Raw genomic sequence first — 12,363 nt, forward strand, 5'->3', positions numbered from 1 at the left:
AACACTTTATGGCAATCTTCAAAGTCAGTTTTCCCCATACGCTTGAAGTCATGAGATGCCGCCTGCTGATTATGTGATGGGTTGATTTCAAAGGACTGACACAGGGCCACAGCATTACTGCAAATAGCATAGAAGGAGATACTCTCTTCAGAGCATGAGGTCTACGAGAGGTAGTCGGTAGGTTGGGAGAGAGGGAGGTAGTCGGTAGGTTAGGAGAGAGGGAGGTAGTCGGTAGGTTAGGAAAGAGGAAGGTAGTCGGTAGGTTAGGAGAGAGGGAGGTAGTCGGTAGATTAGGAGAGAGGGAGGTAGTCGGTAGGTTAGGAGAGAGGGAGGTAGTCGGTAGGTTAGGAGAGAGGGAGGTAGTCGGTAGGTTAGGAAAGAGGAAGGTAGTCGGTAGGTTAGGAGAGAGGGAGGTAGTCGGTAGATTAGGAGAGAGGGAGGTAGTCGGTAGGTTAGGAGAGAGGGAGGTAGTCGGTAGGTTAGGAGAGAGGGAGGTAGTCGGTAGGTTAGGAAAGAGGAAGGTAGTCGGTAGGTTAGGAGAGAGGGAGGTAGTCGGTAGATTAGGAGAGAGGGAGGTAGTCGGTAGGTTAGGAGAGAGGGAGGTAGTCGGTAGGTTAGGAGAGAGGGAGGTAGTCGGTAGGTTAGGAAAGAGGAAGGTAGTCGGTAGGTTAGGAGAGAGGGAGGTAGTCGGTAGATTAGGAGAGAGGGAGGTAGTCGGTAGGTTAGGAGAGAGGGAGGTAGTCGGTAGGTTAGGAGAGAGGGAGGTAGTCGGTAGGTTAGGAAAGAGGAAGGTAGTCGGTAGGTTAGGAGAGAGGGAGGTAGTCGGTAGATTAGGAGAGAGGGAGGTAGTCGGTAGGTTAGGAGAGAGGGAGGTAGTCGGTAGGTTAGGAGAGAGGGTGGGTGTTCAAACTAATGAAAGCGATACATGATGACCAATCATTTGAAAATAGAAGTTCCATCCATCCATTTTCCTCCGCTTATCCGGGGTCGGGTCGCGGTGGCAACAGGCCAAGCAGGCTGACCCAGACCTCCCTCTCACCGGCAACATTTTCCAGCTCATTCTGGGGGATCCCAAGGCGTTCCCAGGCCAGCTGGGAGATGTAATCCCTCCAGCGTGTTCTGGGTCTTCCCCGGGGTCTCTTCCCAGTTGGACGTGCCTGGAAAACCTCTAGTGGGAGGCGTCCAGGAGGCATCCTAATTAGATGCCCGAACCACCTCAGCTGACTCCTTTCGACACGAAGGAGTAGCGACTCGACTCCAAGCTCCCTCCTGATGACCGAGCTCCTTACCCTATCTCTAAGGCTGAGCCCGGCCACCCTACGGAGGAAGCTCATTTCGGCCGCTTGTAGCCGCGACCTTGTCCTTTCGGTCACGACCCAGAGTTCGTGACCATAGGTGAGGGTAGGAACGTAGACCGAGTGGTAAATTGAGAGCTTTTCCTTCCGGCTCAGCTCCCTCTTCACCAAGACGGTCCGGTGCAGCGCCTGCTTTACTGCTGCAGCCGCACCGATCCGTCTGTCGATCTCCCGCTCCATCTTACCCTCACTCGTGAACAAGACCCCAAGATACTTGAACTCCTTCGCTTGAGGTAGGCACTCCGTCCCCACCTGGAGGGAACAAACTGGAGCCCGAACAAACAGCATGGAGCAGCCACCCTGTGGACCCACCAACCGCAGGGATAAGCATCGGGGTCGGGTGCAATGCAGACAAAATAGAAGTTAAAGGTGCTAAATTACGAGCATATCTATGATTGAGGGATTGCCTCTGCACGGCTCTCAACATGGTGACGGCTTGCAGCTAACGGTGCTAACGGTGCTAACAGCAAGAACAACGGCAAACAGTGCTGACAGTGTTAACCTGGGGGAAACCGGAGGGCGAAACACTTCGACGATGATGGCGTGTGACGGGACAGCCTTATCAGCACTAAACCGCCGTTTGAGCTAAGAGCAGAGCGGCGGCGTTTAGCTAGCCAGTGGCACACGCTCACATGCACTAAAATGCACGAGCGGCTAGACAGGCTACGTAAACAACAGAGAAGCTCGGACAGAGTGCTGCATGAACCAGTCCTAAAACCGAGAAATGAGTTTGCATTTTTGAACTTCCTGTTCCCTTGTCTCCAAGGTAATGACTTCTTTATTAATGGGTTCATGGTTAAAGTCTGTGGTTATAACAAACTTAAGAGATTTTAAAGTTTAGCTAGCTAGCTAATGAAGCTAATTGGCCCTATGAGTTAGTTATAAACACTGTCTCTGGCGGATTTTTCATTGTTTTCAGCTGACTTGACTTTCCATACTTTAATATGTTCCGTTATGGCAACTGAATGTTATAAACAAACATTATTTGTTTTTTTCCTATCCAAACATAGGTGTAGTGTAGATTTGCAATATGAATATATGGTAAGCTATAGTAGGTGTATGTTACTGTATGCACAATAGGCTTAAGAGCAGTATGTGACTAACGAGGCAGCCTTGTACTTGCATTGCTGTGCTAAATGTGATTTAAAAAAGCACTAAGGCAGCTTTTTGCAGAATGTGCTTGATTATTTTAAAATGCACAAATATGTAGGCCTTGTGGCTTTAAAAAAAATGTAATTCATGATTAATTGACATTTCTCAGACTCCCTCTGGACCACCGAGATAATGCGTGATGTCTAATATATATATATATATATAGACTAAAAATAGTTCTGCCAGATAAATGCATTGTATGGTGATAATAATCAATGTCTAACAAACGTGCTTTAACTTAAAATGCAGTTGCATACAAAGTCTAACACAGATCTTAGAGACTCTCCAGGGAACAATACTTCACTAAATTATGTGGAGGCTGAGGAGCTCTGTCAGGCTGCAAATGACTGATCCTGGACCACGGATACATCACGTTCCCCTCTCCGCCTGCCTTCCTCCTCTTTCTTCCCTCAGTGAGACTGCCAACAGATGAACACTGCCAAGTGCCTCCCCAGGAGAAGTATGTGTGTGTGTGTGTGTGTGTGTGTGTCTCTCTCTCTAAATCTGAGAGTCTGTGTGCACGTTTGTGTGTGTGTGTGTCTTTCCACTTTGATGGCAACGTTGGCAGTAATGTGTCTAATGGAAGATAAGCAACACTCTCTTAGACAAGTCTTCACAGCAAAGCACTCCCCCCCAACATCATCATGCTGAGTGCAAGAGAGGGAATACTCTCTCCCCCCCTCCATCTCTTCAAGCATATACAAACACACACACGGTCAAGTCGCCGTGTACACCCATGCAAAGACACACACACACACACACACACACACACACACACACACACACACACACACACACACACACACACACACACACACACACACACACACACACACACACACACACACACACACACACACACACACACACACAGAATATGAGAGAGTGACGGTTTGGATCATCTGTCTCAAAGCTGCCTTTATCGTCTCTCACACAAAGTTCGCAGAGCCTCGTGCACACACCCAGGCGCACACACCCAGGCACACACACACACACACACACACACACCTGGTGGGTCGGATGATGAGTTCCGGAGATGAGTTTTAGTCACGGAGGGACACCTCAGAGAAAGTGAGGCTTCGGATCGCCATGCTCAAAGCTGCCCGCAATCATTTCTCCTCCAAAGTACGTCCCCGCACACACACACACACACAAGCACAAACACACACACACAACAGTGAAGTGCTTTGCGGGAGAGTGAAGTACAAGCGCAGCAGCAGAAGGCACTTATAGAGGAAGACAGAGGGAGAGTCCTTGACTGCCGGCTGACCCCGCAGCTTGTTTGTGCCGATTCTGAAGAGACCGTCCTGATCGGGGGGGGAGGGGGGGGAGAAGATTCAGAGTTAATTTTACACACGAAGCAGCTGGCAGTGACAAGCAATGGGGAGGCAAGAATGATGGAGGACACCGAAGGTCTGAGTCCACATTGTCAAGCAACGAGTACCTGAACTGCTGCTGGTTTTTCTTTTCAGCATTAGACGGATGGATCGGCTGCTTCTATCAGATACAGCCAGTCACTGTTCCCACTTTCCTCACTCACCATAGCTACGGTGTGACTGTAAACTGGAGTGAAGTTTATGCTCCGGGCATATTCTATTAATTCTTTTGCATTTTGTTCTATTTCTCTGCGAGTTCATTATTCATTTACAGACCTATCATACTGCAGAACTGTTGAATAGGATGTCTCATCTGAGCTGCAAACCCTTTTCCACCTTAAAAAAAGCGTCACTGAATCCTTGTACTTCTGCATGGAAATATAAAAATGTCCTGCATTAGCACGGTGACAATCTCAGAACCCACGGGCTGTCGGTCTGACGACGATACAGCCTCTGAGGGCAACGACCAATATTTCAGGGGGTTCAGGTGCAGCCACTGATAATCCGGGCCAAGACTTCCTCTTCAGTGGAGTGGCCATTGTTTGCAATCCTATGAGCAACTTGAGAATCAAGAATGGAGTTTGAGTCGAGAGACGACGTCTGCTGTTAGATATCAGATAACAGATATCTGCATACAAATGCAGATGAATCAATAAAAAAAAATTAAAAAAAGGCTAAATCATCACATACAGCCCATGGGTTCCCAGATTGCATTTCGGGCAAACCCATCCCGCATCTTTTGCTCCCCACACAAACTCTTCACCTGTATTCAACCAAAGCCCGCCCAAACGTGATTGGTCAATACTACAAACGTAAATCAGAGCGCTTCTGATACCCAAATCTTGTTTCGTTGCCGACAGATTCTGATTCTGTGTGCAGATATTTGTTTATAGAGAATAGCATGATGACTAAATGTGGAAAAAAAGCAGTTTTAAGTTCCAATTCAGCAGAATGGGTTCGCTTTTTATCTGAACGTTCCCAGCAACAGACATGAAAATAAAACTCTTGGATGGAAGAGTGTGCATTAAACATGTATACTTCGGGACATGCTAGTGCCTGAGTGGTGCAAGATGAGGTGTTTTTCATTTACATTAGAAAATAAAAAAAAAGAACTGAAGGAATAACAAGCGCAATGCTTTGGCGCGGCCAGTGGGGCGTCAAAAAGACACTTTGGCAGTGTCTCTACAAATGTTTGTCCAAATAAAAATGTATCATCAACAATAATTTGGAGATGTAAAAAATGCTATAATTATCATTCATAGTCACCAGGCGTGTTCTCATTAAGATGCTTGCCACACAGTTTATTTGGATGATATCACTTGGATCAGAGTTATCTCTGGCAGTCACTCCTCATCGCAGCCCTCCCGTTGCCTTGTTTCAGGGCTTTCTGAACTTTTCTCTGTCTGCATCCCCATCGCTGCGATCTTGTCGGCGTGTTGACTGTGTTCCCGTGCCCGACTCCTAAACATAGTTTGAGCTTGGGCAGGATATGGAGACTGTGCCTCGACAATCTATTCCCCGAGCTTTTTAAATTACATCCCGCACCAGTTTTCCATTTTATAGTCTTGAAGTAAAGTTTCAGTCCCTGGTACATCATTCTGCTTCGCTCCTATGCTCGTTGCCGCACTTGCTCTTTTCCTCTATAGTCAAAGAAGCGGGGGCATAATTGCTCTCTGAGGTGCCGTGTTATCTCTGAGTTTAGCATCGGACGAGCCGTGCACCCTCAAGGCTGAAGCGAGGTCAGTCACGACTCCTACCATTTGTTTTCTACCAAATATCCGTACGTTGTCGCGTCTCGACTCTGATTCCAAGTCTTCGCACTTTCGCAGATAGCTTGACGTCCTTTAGCGTGGCCGCTCTGTCCTTCATGTCACTCGATCTTTTCTCTATATTTGTTGTTCCAACAAAGGCAATCCTTTCCAAAAGGTCCTTTATGTTAGTTTCCAGTGGCGTCTATGCGTTTCTGTCTTCGTTTGTGTAGTTCAGCCAGGACTGTAGCCTCCTGTTGGCAACCATTTCGTCTTTCCTCTGGCATAGGCGCCATTGTTTCACACGTGGAATTTGTGGTTTCTTTATCTCCCTATATCTCACCTTTTTTCGGTCTCTCTTTCATTCATCGTTTTGGAGTTTTAGGTGTAGCAACGTGCCGGTATATTTTTCTGCCTGCGTCCTGTGGTATGAAGCTTGTTTAATCAGGTTTTGAGCGAGCTAGTTTTTCAAGGTCTTCTCTCTGTGCCAAAGGAAGTCTGCGGCCAAGGCCTTTTAAGGTACCGTGTGCTGGAGCTGGCTGATCTTCAATCCAAAAAAAAAAAAATGGAATAATAAAAACACAGATTTTAAAAAGCAGAAACTAGGGCTGGGCAATCTGGAGGAATTCAAATATCACAATATTTTCAACTTCAACGTCATTATTTTGGCGATATTGCAGAGTTGGTGCAAAATATTTACACAAGACTTTTTATAAATAATCGTCAGTAATGTGAATAAGCTGGTGAAGACAGATAATTGAACAGTCTGGTAAGTTCAGAAAATGACATCACTTTACTGTAACGCAGCCTTTAACAGCAGGAAAAGACAACACTTTTGCCATATTATGAGATCCAAAATCTAACACGAGTCTCATATTGCGATATCAATATATTGCCCAAAAATATATCTGAAGTTTATCGATGTACAGTAACGTTTCCCTATGGCCTAAAGTGAGATGCGTTTGTTTCATATTTTTCTTACAGGCAGTTCTACACCAGGGGATTTAACTTGGGCTTGATGAGACCTCTCCCCGGGACTGTGTGGGCGTGTTCGGACTGTGTTGATTGACATCTACCTCACACCTTCATCACTCTCATTGGTACGTTGAGTTCGGCAGCCTCACGTTAGCGTCAACCTGAACGCGGGTTTACTCAAGAGTCGGTGAAAACACCCGCGTGGGTCTGCAGTGTCCTTCGTAAAATCAGCTTTCTTTTGGAACACTGTATGCGTACGCTTTTACCTTATCCGGAATATCTAAATGAAATAGATTTTGTGCATACAAAATACTGTATTAATTAAAGCACATGTCCTTTCTATACAATAGACCGACCATTTGAATCCAGGTCAACTTTTTCTTCCATGTCCAAAAAAAGTCCATAAGATTCCCATAGTCATGTGGCAATCCTTGAAATACAACCACCATCATGCAGAAGATATAATCTGAATCAGCGCTGAATTGCGTCAGTGAACGGCGGAGAGCAGCAAAGTCAACACCCGTTAATATGAAAATATCACGGATTATTACTTGGAGCATGCTTTGCTCATGAGAGGATATGCAGACAAAACCCAGAGACGTGCTCAAGATTGATTTTTATGTCCTGAGACAGCCGAGGTGAGGTGCACCGCGCGGAGATACGCCGCAGCTACAGTAATCATTCCTCTCCTGTCTGTAGTTAATCCGAGGCTGCCCTCCAGCACATGTCTTCTCAGTGAGGAATATATACCGAGGTCAGGACCTTAATGCATTGGCTCTACCTACCGCTGAGCGCCAACAAGCTTTGAAACTGTCAGCCTGTCACTCTCTCCTCGGCTACCTCACCCCATTACTGTATGTCTCTCTCTGTTTACAGACAGCAGCACACAGGCAGAGAGACACGGAAAGAGAGAAAGGGAACCGTAAGTATCTTAAGTCTGAAGTAAATTTAAGCTACATCAAGGCAATCTGGGCATCTGTTGACTTTGTATAGAACAGTTATAAAAGGTAGAGGAACTGAGTGTGCTTTTACTTTGTGTTTAGTCTCTAAATTGTCAGAAAATAGGGGGAAATGGTCGTCACGGTTTCCCAAGAATGGTGAATGGACTGTACTTGTATCGCGCTTTTCTAGTCTTCCGACGACTCAAAGCGCTTTAACGTTCCATCATAATTCACCCATTCACACCCTGATGGCAGGGGCTACCATGCAAGGTGCCACCTGCCCATCAGGACTCTAACCAAGCACACGTGGACACGTGGACATGGCCTAGCGGAGCCAGGGATCGAACCGCCGATCCTCTGATTGAAGGAAGACTGAGCCACTGAGCCACAGTCGACTGTGGCTTAGTTATAGAGACCAAAATCATTTTCTCTACCAGGCTGTGAACAATTTTATTTCTGTGAAATTCACCATTTTAACATGGAGTTCTATGGGGATTGACTGTTACTTCAAATCTTGTGTGGGAATTTAAGTGAGGACTTAAGGCAGATTTAACATTTATCGTATGAGCAACAGGCCAAGGACCAATAACTTCTGCCATTTTCGTGGAAGTTGCATCCAGCATGGTAAGATAGGCTGCTGGTGGCTAACGGTAAAATGTTCCAAAACCAATTATCTCACAAGATGTGATAAAATCACATTTTAACTTGTTATAGTGGGGAAACCACAAGCGTTTAAAAGTACATTTTTGGCTTGTTTTTCTTCCTCTTGTTATTCTGACAGAAATAACTGGTGAAAAAAATGAAATATTGCTCTTACGTATTTAGATTTTCTTTCATTTAGCCAAATATTGTTACAAAACAAATGCCATCAATTGTTTATTCAGAGCTACTCTCATCTGTGCCTATATTAGCTGATGTAGCAGTGTACTTGACACATTAATGAAAACTCATTATCAGGTTTTGGTTGAAACAGTTGTTCTCCTATTCTCGCTGCCGTGGCGACGTCTGGAGCCCCACTGTCGTGTCAACACGCCGGCGTCAGAGCTGAAGTGGCAGCGAGTGGGAGGCGAGGAGCAGACGGGGGACATTTGGCGTCTAATCCCGCAGAAGACTCGAGTAAACCCCACAAGCTGCTGCTGAATGTTTGCCAGTGATACTGCATCGGCCACTGTTAAATCTTTAATAGGCCAACAGTGGGGTGATGTCATTGCTTCCTCTGTGCTCCAGTTTGCTTTTGGTGGAAGTGGACCCATTTGGCCTTCACTACACTGCAATGAACTGCTGTAAATGTACAGTGGATTTACAACAGTAGCTTATAGGATTTCATAAAAACTGTAACACACGGTTAAATATTCATCCTTCGCATGTAAATTAACAGTTAATGCCGTCGGTTAACCACAGCATAGTAAAATAACAGTAAATTACTGTTTGCCAGCCATTACTGCTGCCGGCATTTTACCGTTATTTTACGGTGAAATTGTTGAGAGGGTACATTTATCACACAACACGCACATCATTAGAAAAGGGCATTAAAGACGGAGCTGTGAAGGAGGCTTAACCATCGCAGGCTGAGATTGCATCAACCTGGGTTTATCCTCACACATCCATCCAGCATATTCCTCTCAGACACTGAAGGAGCGGCCATGCCTGAGGCCTTTCAAGGTGGTTCCAGCAGCCATAAAGGGTTTTTGTCTTCACTGAATGGTAAACGAGCCTCCTATTGAATTGGAGAGAATGGTTCAAATCCAATCGAATGATGTGTGTCAGAATGGGGCGGCTTTCTCTGGTGATGGAGGTCAAAACAGGGTGAACATATAAGACCGGATACCTCTCTGTAGGCCGGTCAGTAGAGCCAAAAAAATGCTTTTTTTTAAGCGATTAAAAAAAAATTGTTAAGATCTGGTATCATGAAAAAAAAAAAATGAAATTCAAATGCGTGTGTAGCATTTCTCCTGTTGTCTCACTACAATTGCTTTTCCTTTGTAAAGTTTAAGCATGGTATTGGCCTGGCGGCTCGTTTACCCATCACTGATTAATTAACGCGATTGATTGGCTGCAATAATCGCCTCGCTGGATAACCACGGCCCTAATTAGGAGTTAATTGAAAAGCATCAACGACTTAAGCAGCGTCTCAGCAGATGTACACTGGAACGTCATGAAAATGTCCAAACTGTTTTCCTTTCATTTCTCTCACTTCCTTTTTTTGCTGCTCTGCTCTGCTCTAGCTGGTGTAGTGCTAGTGGAGGAAAAAGGAGTATAAATTATGCCCCCCCCCCCCACGGGGCTCACAAACCACCGACACAAGCCAAGCATACAGCATATTCTTAGAAAAGCAAATGGAAGGCATTTGCTCAGTCGACCCCTGTCCTCTTGCCGTTATTTGATATTACTCACTGTGGCCAACGCTGTGAATTCACCTCTGGCTGCCAGTCTTTAAAAATAGTGTTCAAATTCATTCCCGCAAATATAAAGGCGTTAAAGGGAGTTCAGGGAGTCCCTGAACATCTCATCACTCCCACCCTGCAGATCATCATACCTGCAATCCAACAATCCCATTAAGACTCCTTTACTTCCATATCATCTGTGTTTCTGAATGTTTCGCTAATTGCCACATTGCGGTAACACTTCATGTTTCAATTAGGTATTGCAGCACATGCATCTGCCCTCCTCCTTTACTTTCATTCTACCCCCGGGACAAAACAACAACAAATAAACAAGTGTATCTGCACACACTCATTTCCATAAAAATCCCACACACCCACTGTAAGAAGATATCTCTCCCCGCGAGCACATTATTCAGCTTGAAAAGATTGTATGGCGTTGTGTTATGGATGCTCCATGCTGCCATGAGATATTACTGGTGGCAAGAAACAGAGAAAGGCTGAGACACCCTTTAACGTGACATCGGTCACGCTCGTGTGTACGAGCCTGGCAACCCTGTGACGGATGTAAATAGAGGAACGATGATAAGATATAATAGATGATGAGAATAAAACCAAAGCTACATCAACAGAAACCACCAGAAGCTTCAAGTCTTCTTCAATACCGCATGATGTTCATTTGGTAAATGATGGTCCCATTAAGAGCGAAATATAACGCAACGTATGCTTTAGGGCGGGGCTACCTTGTGATTGACAGGCCGCTACCACAGAGTAGTCAAAATTTTCGTCTTAGAACTTTAACCCTTTCACAGTGTGTTATCAGTTCATGACAGCTAATTCTAACATTTTGGTCTCCTAAAAATGTATTATTTAGCGTTCGGTTGTACTTAGCTCCACCCTCTCTCGTCAATTTTGGTTGCAAAAAAAAAAACAAGATGGGGTAGGCAAAAGCCAAGATGGCGACAGCCAAAATGCCAAACTTAAGGCTTCAAAACGGTCGTCCACAAACCAAAGACATCAGAGTGACTACGTCCCCTCCTTCTTCTCCTACAGTCTATGGTTCCATATTGTCAGCCTTGAGCGTCGTCAGTTGCTTCACAACGTGTGTTGCTTCATTTATATGTCACTCGATAAAATACTTCCGCGTAAGGACACACCCGTGTGTCCTCGCTCTAAGCTCCTCCAGAGGACTCCCTCTCCTCGTCTCCTCGAGGTACATTAAGGGATTTCTCCATGAAGTTTAGCGTAGTGAAAAGTACCCCCATGACATATCGTTGGAAGCTCAGGGGAGTTTAAGGAATAATTCAACCTTTTGGGAAATACAAATTTCTTTTTTCGCTTTCTTGCCAAAAGTTGGGTGAGAAGGTAAACGCTCGCTCACATTTGCCCATTAAAAAATGAAGCTAGAGCCAGGAGATGTTTAGACTGGGAGCTAGCGATGTCCCGAGCCGATTCAAGAGGGTCAGTACAAAGCCTGACCCGGTCAGGTTTAATAAATCGGCATCGGCTAAAATAAAGAGGATCACAATGCGATCCTTTTGTCCGCCTCAGCCTGCGGTCACTTCTCTTGATAGCTGATCAATTTCAGAAGCTTGTCAAATGGTTTTGAATCAGGACCTTCAGCGCTTGTTTAAGTATCGTGTAAATAAAGTGTGCCAGATTAAGCAGGCTACGTTCAACGTGTCGGATACATATTCAAACAGCTTTTAGGTAAACGTAACTATCGGATCGGATTCTGAATCAACAGAGATCCATTATAAAATTCTGATCGGGGTCAAAAAAAAAAAAAAGCTTCATCGGAATGTATCAACTGTGAGAACTCACGATATAACGCAATTTGGCAATAAAGCGTACGAGTGTGTTTTTCCTTAAATATTTTTCCATTACGTCTTTTTTTCGTCAAAAAGCTGAAACGTTTCTAAGCTCTGCTTTCAAACACAACTCGAACACGATCGTACCCGACCAGACAATTGCATCAAGCGTCTCAATCAAAGGGAATCGGGTATCTCATCCGTGTTGTGACATGGCGTTCAGATTTCATGCGATTCAGGTGTATTTTGAGGTGCAGACGTTTCTCAGCTTAGTGTGTGGGGGTGCACACCGAGTCGTGGGTGTTGGAGGACTCAGGTTAAGCTGCCGGGGAGCGTCTGATGATAAGAGCACATTTACAGAAGTAACAAAGGAAGGGATCTATACTGTGAGAGTCAGAGTATCGATGAGGAACTCTCAACCTCCCGACTGTTTTTACTTTTCAACCCACGCAGACATCACACACACACACACACACACACACACACACACACACATACACACCTGCCGAGCTGGCAGCCTGACACCCGAGGAGATGACCAAGCCGAACCAAAGTTACCGAAAACAAACCGTGACCCTCTATGTGTGTGTGTGTGTGTGTGTGTGATGTAACAAAGTGTAAGGCC

At 45.3% G+C, this 12,363-nt stretch overlaps 1 protein-coding gene across 1 annotated transcript in view; it reads right to left on the reverse strand.

Annotated features, from left to right (window-relative positions):
• vstm2la (V-set and transmembrane domain containing 2 like a) overlaps positions 1 to 12,363 on the reverse strand; it is a 44,303-nt gene that overhangs the window by 30,522 nt on the left and 1,418 nt on the right. The gene's annotated exons all lie outside the window — the stretch shown is intronic.

This window comes from Anarhichas minor, unplaced genomic scaffold, assembly GCF_050575085.1.
Source record: "Anarhichas minor isolate MPS153535 unplaced genomic scaffold, ASM5057508v1 ptg000020l, whole genome shotgun sequence".
NCBI lineage: Eukaryota > Metazoa > Chordata > Actinopteri > Perciformes > Anarhichadidae > Anarhichas > Anarhichas minor.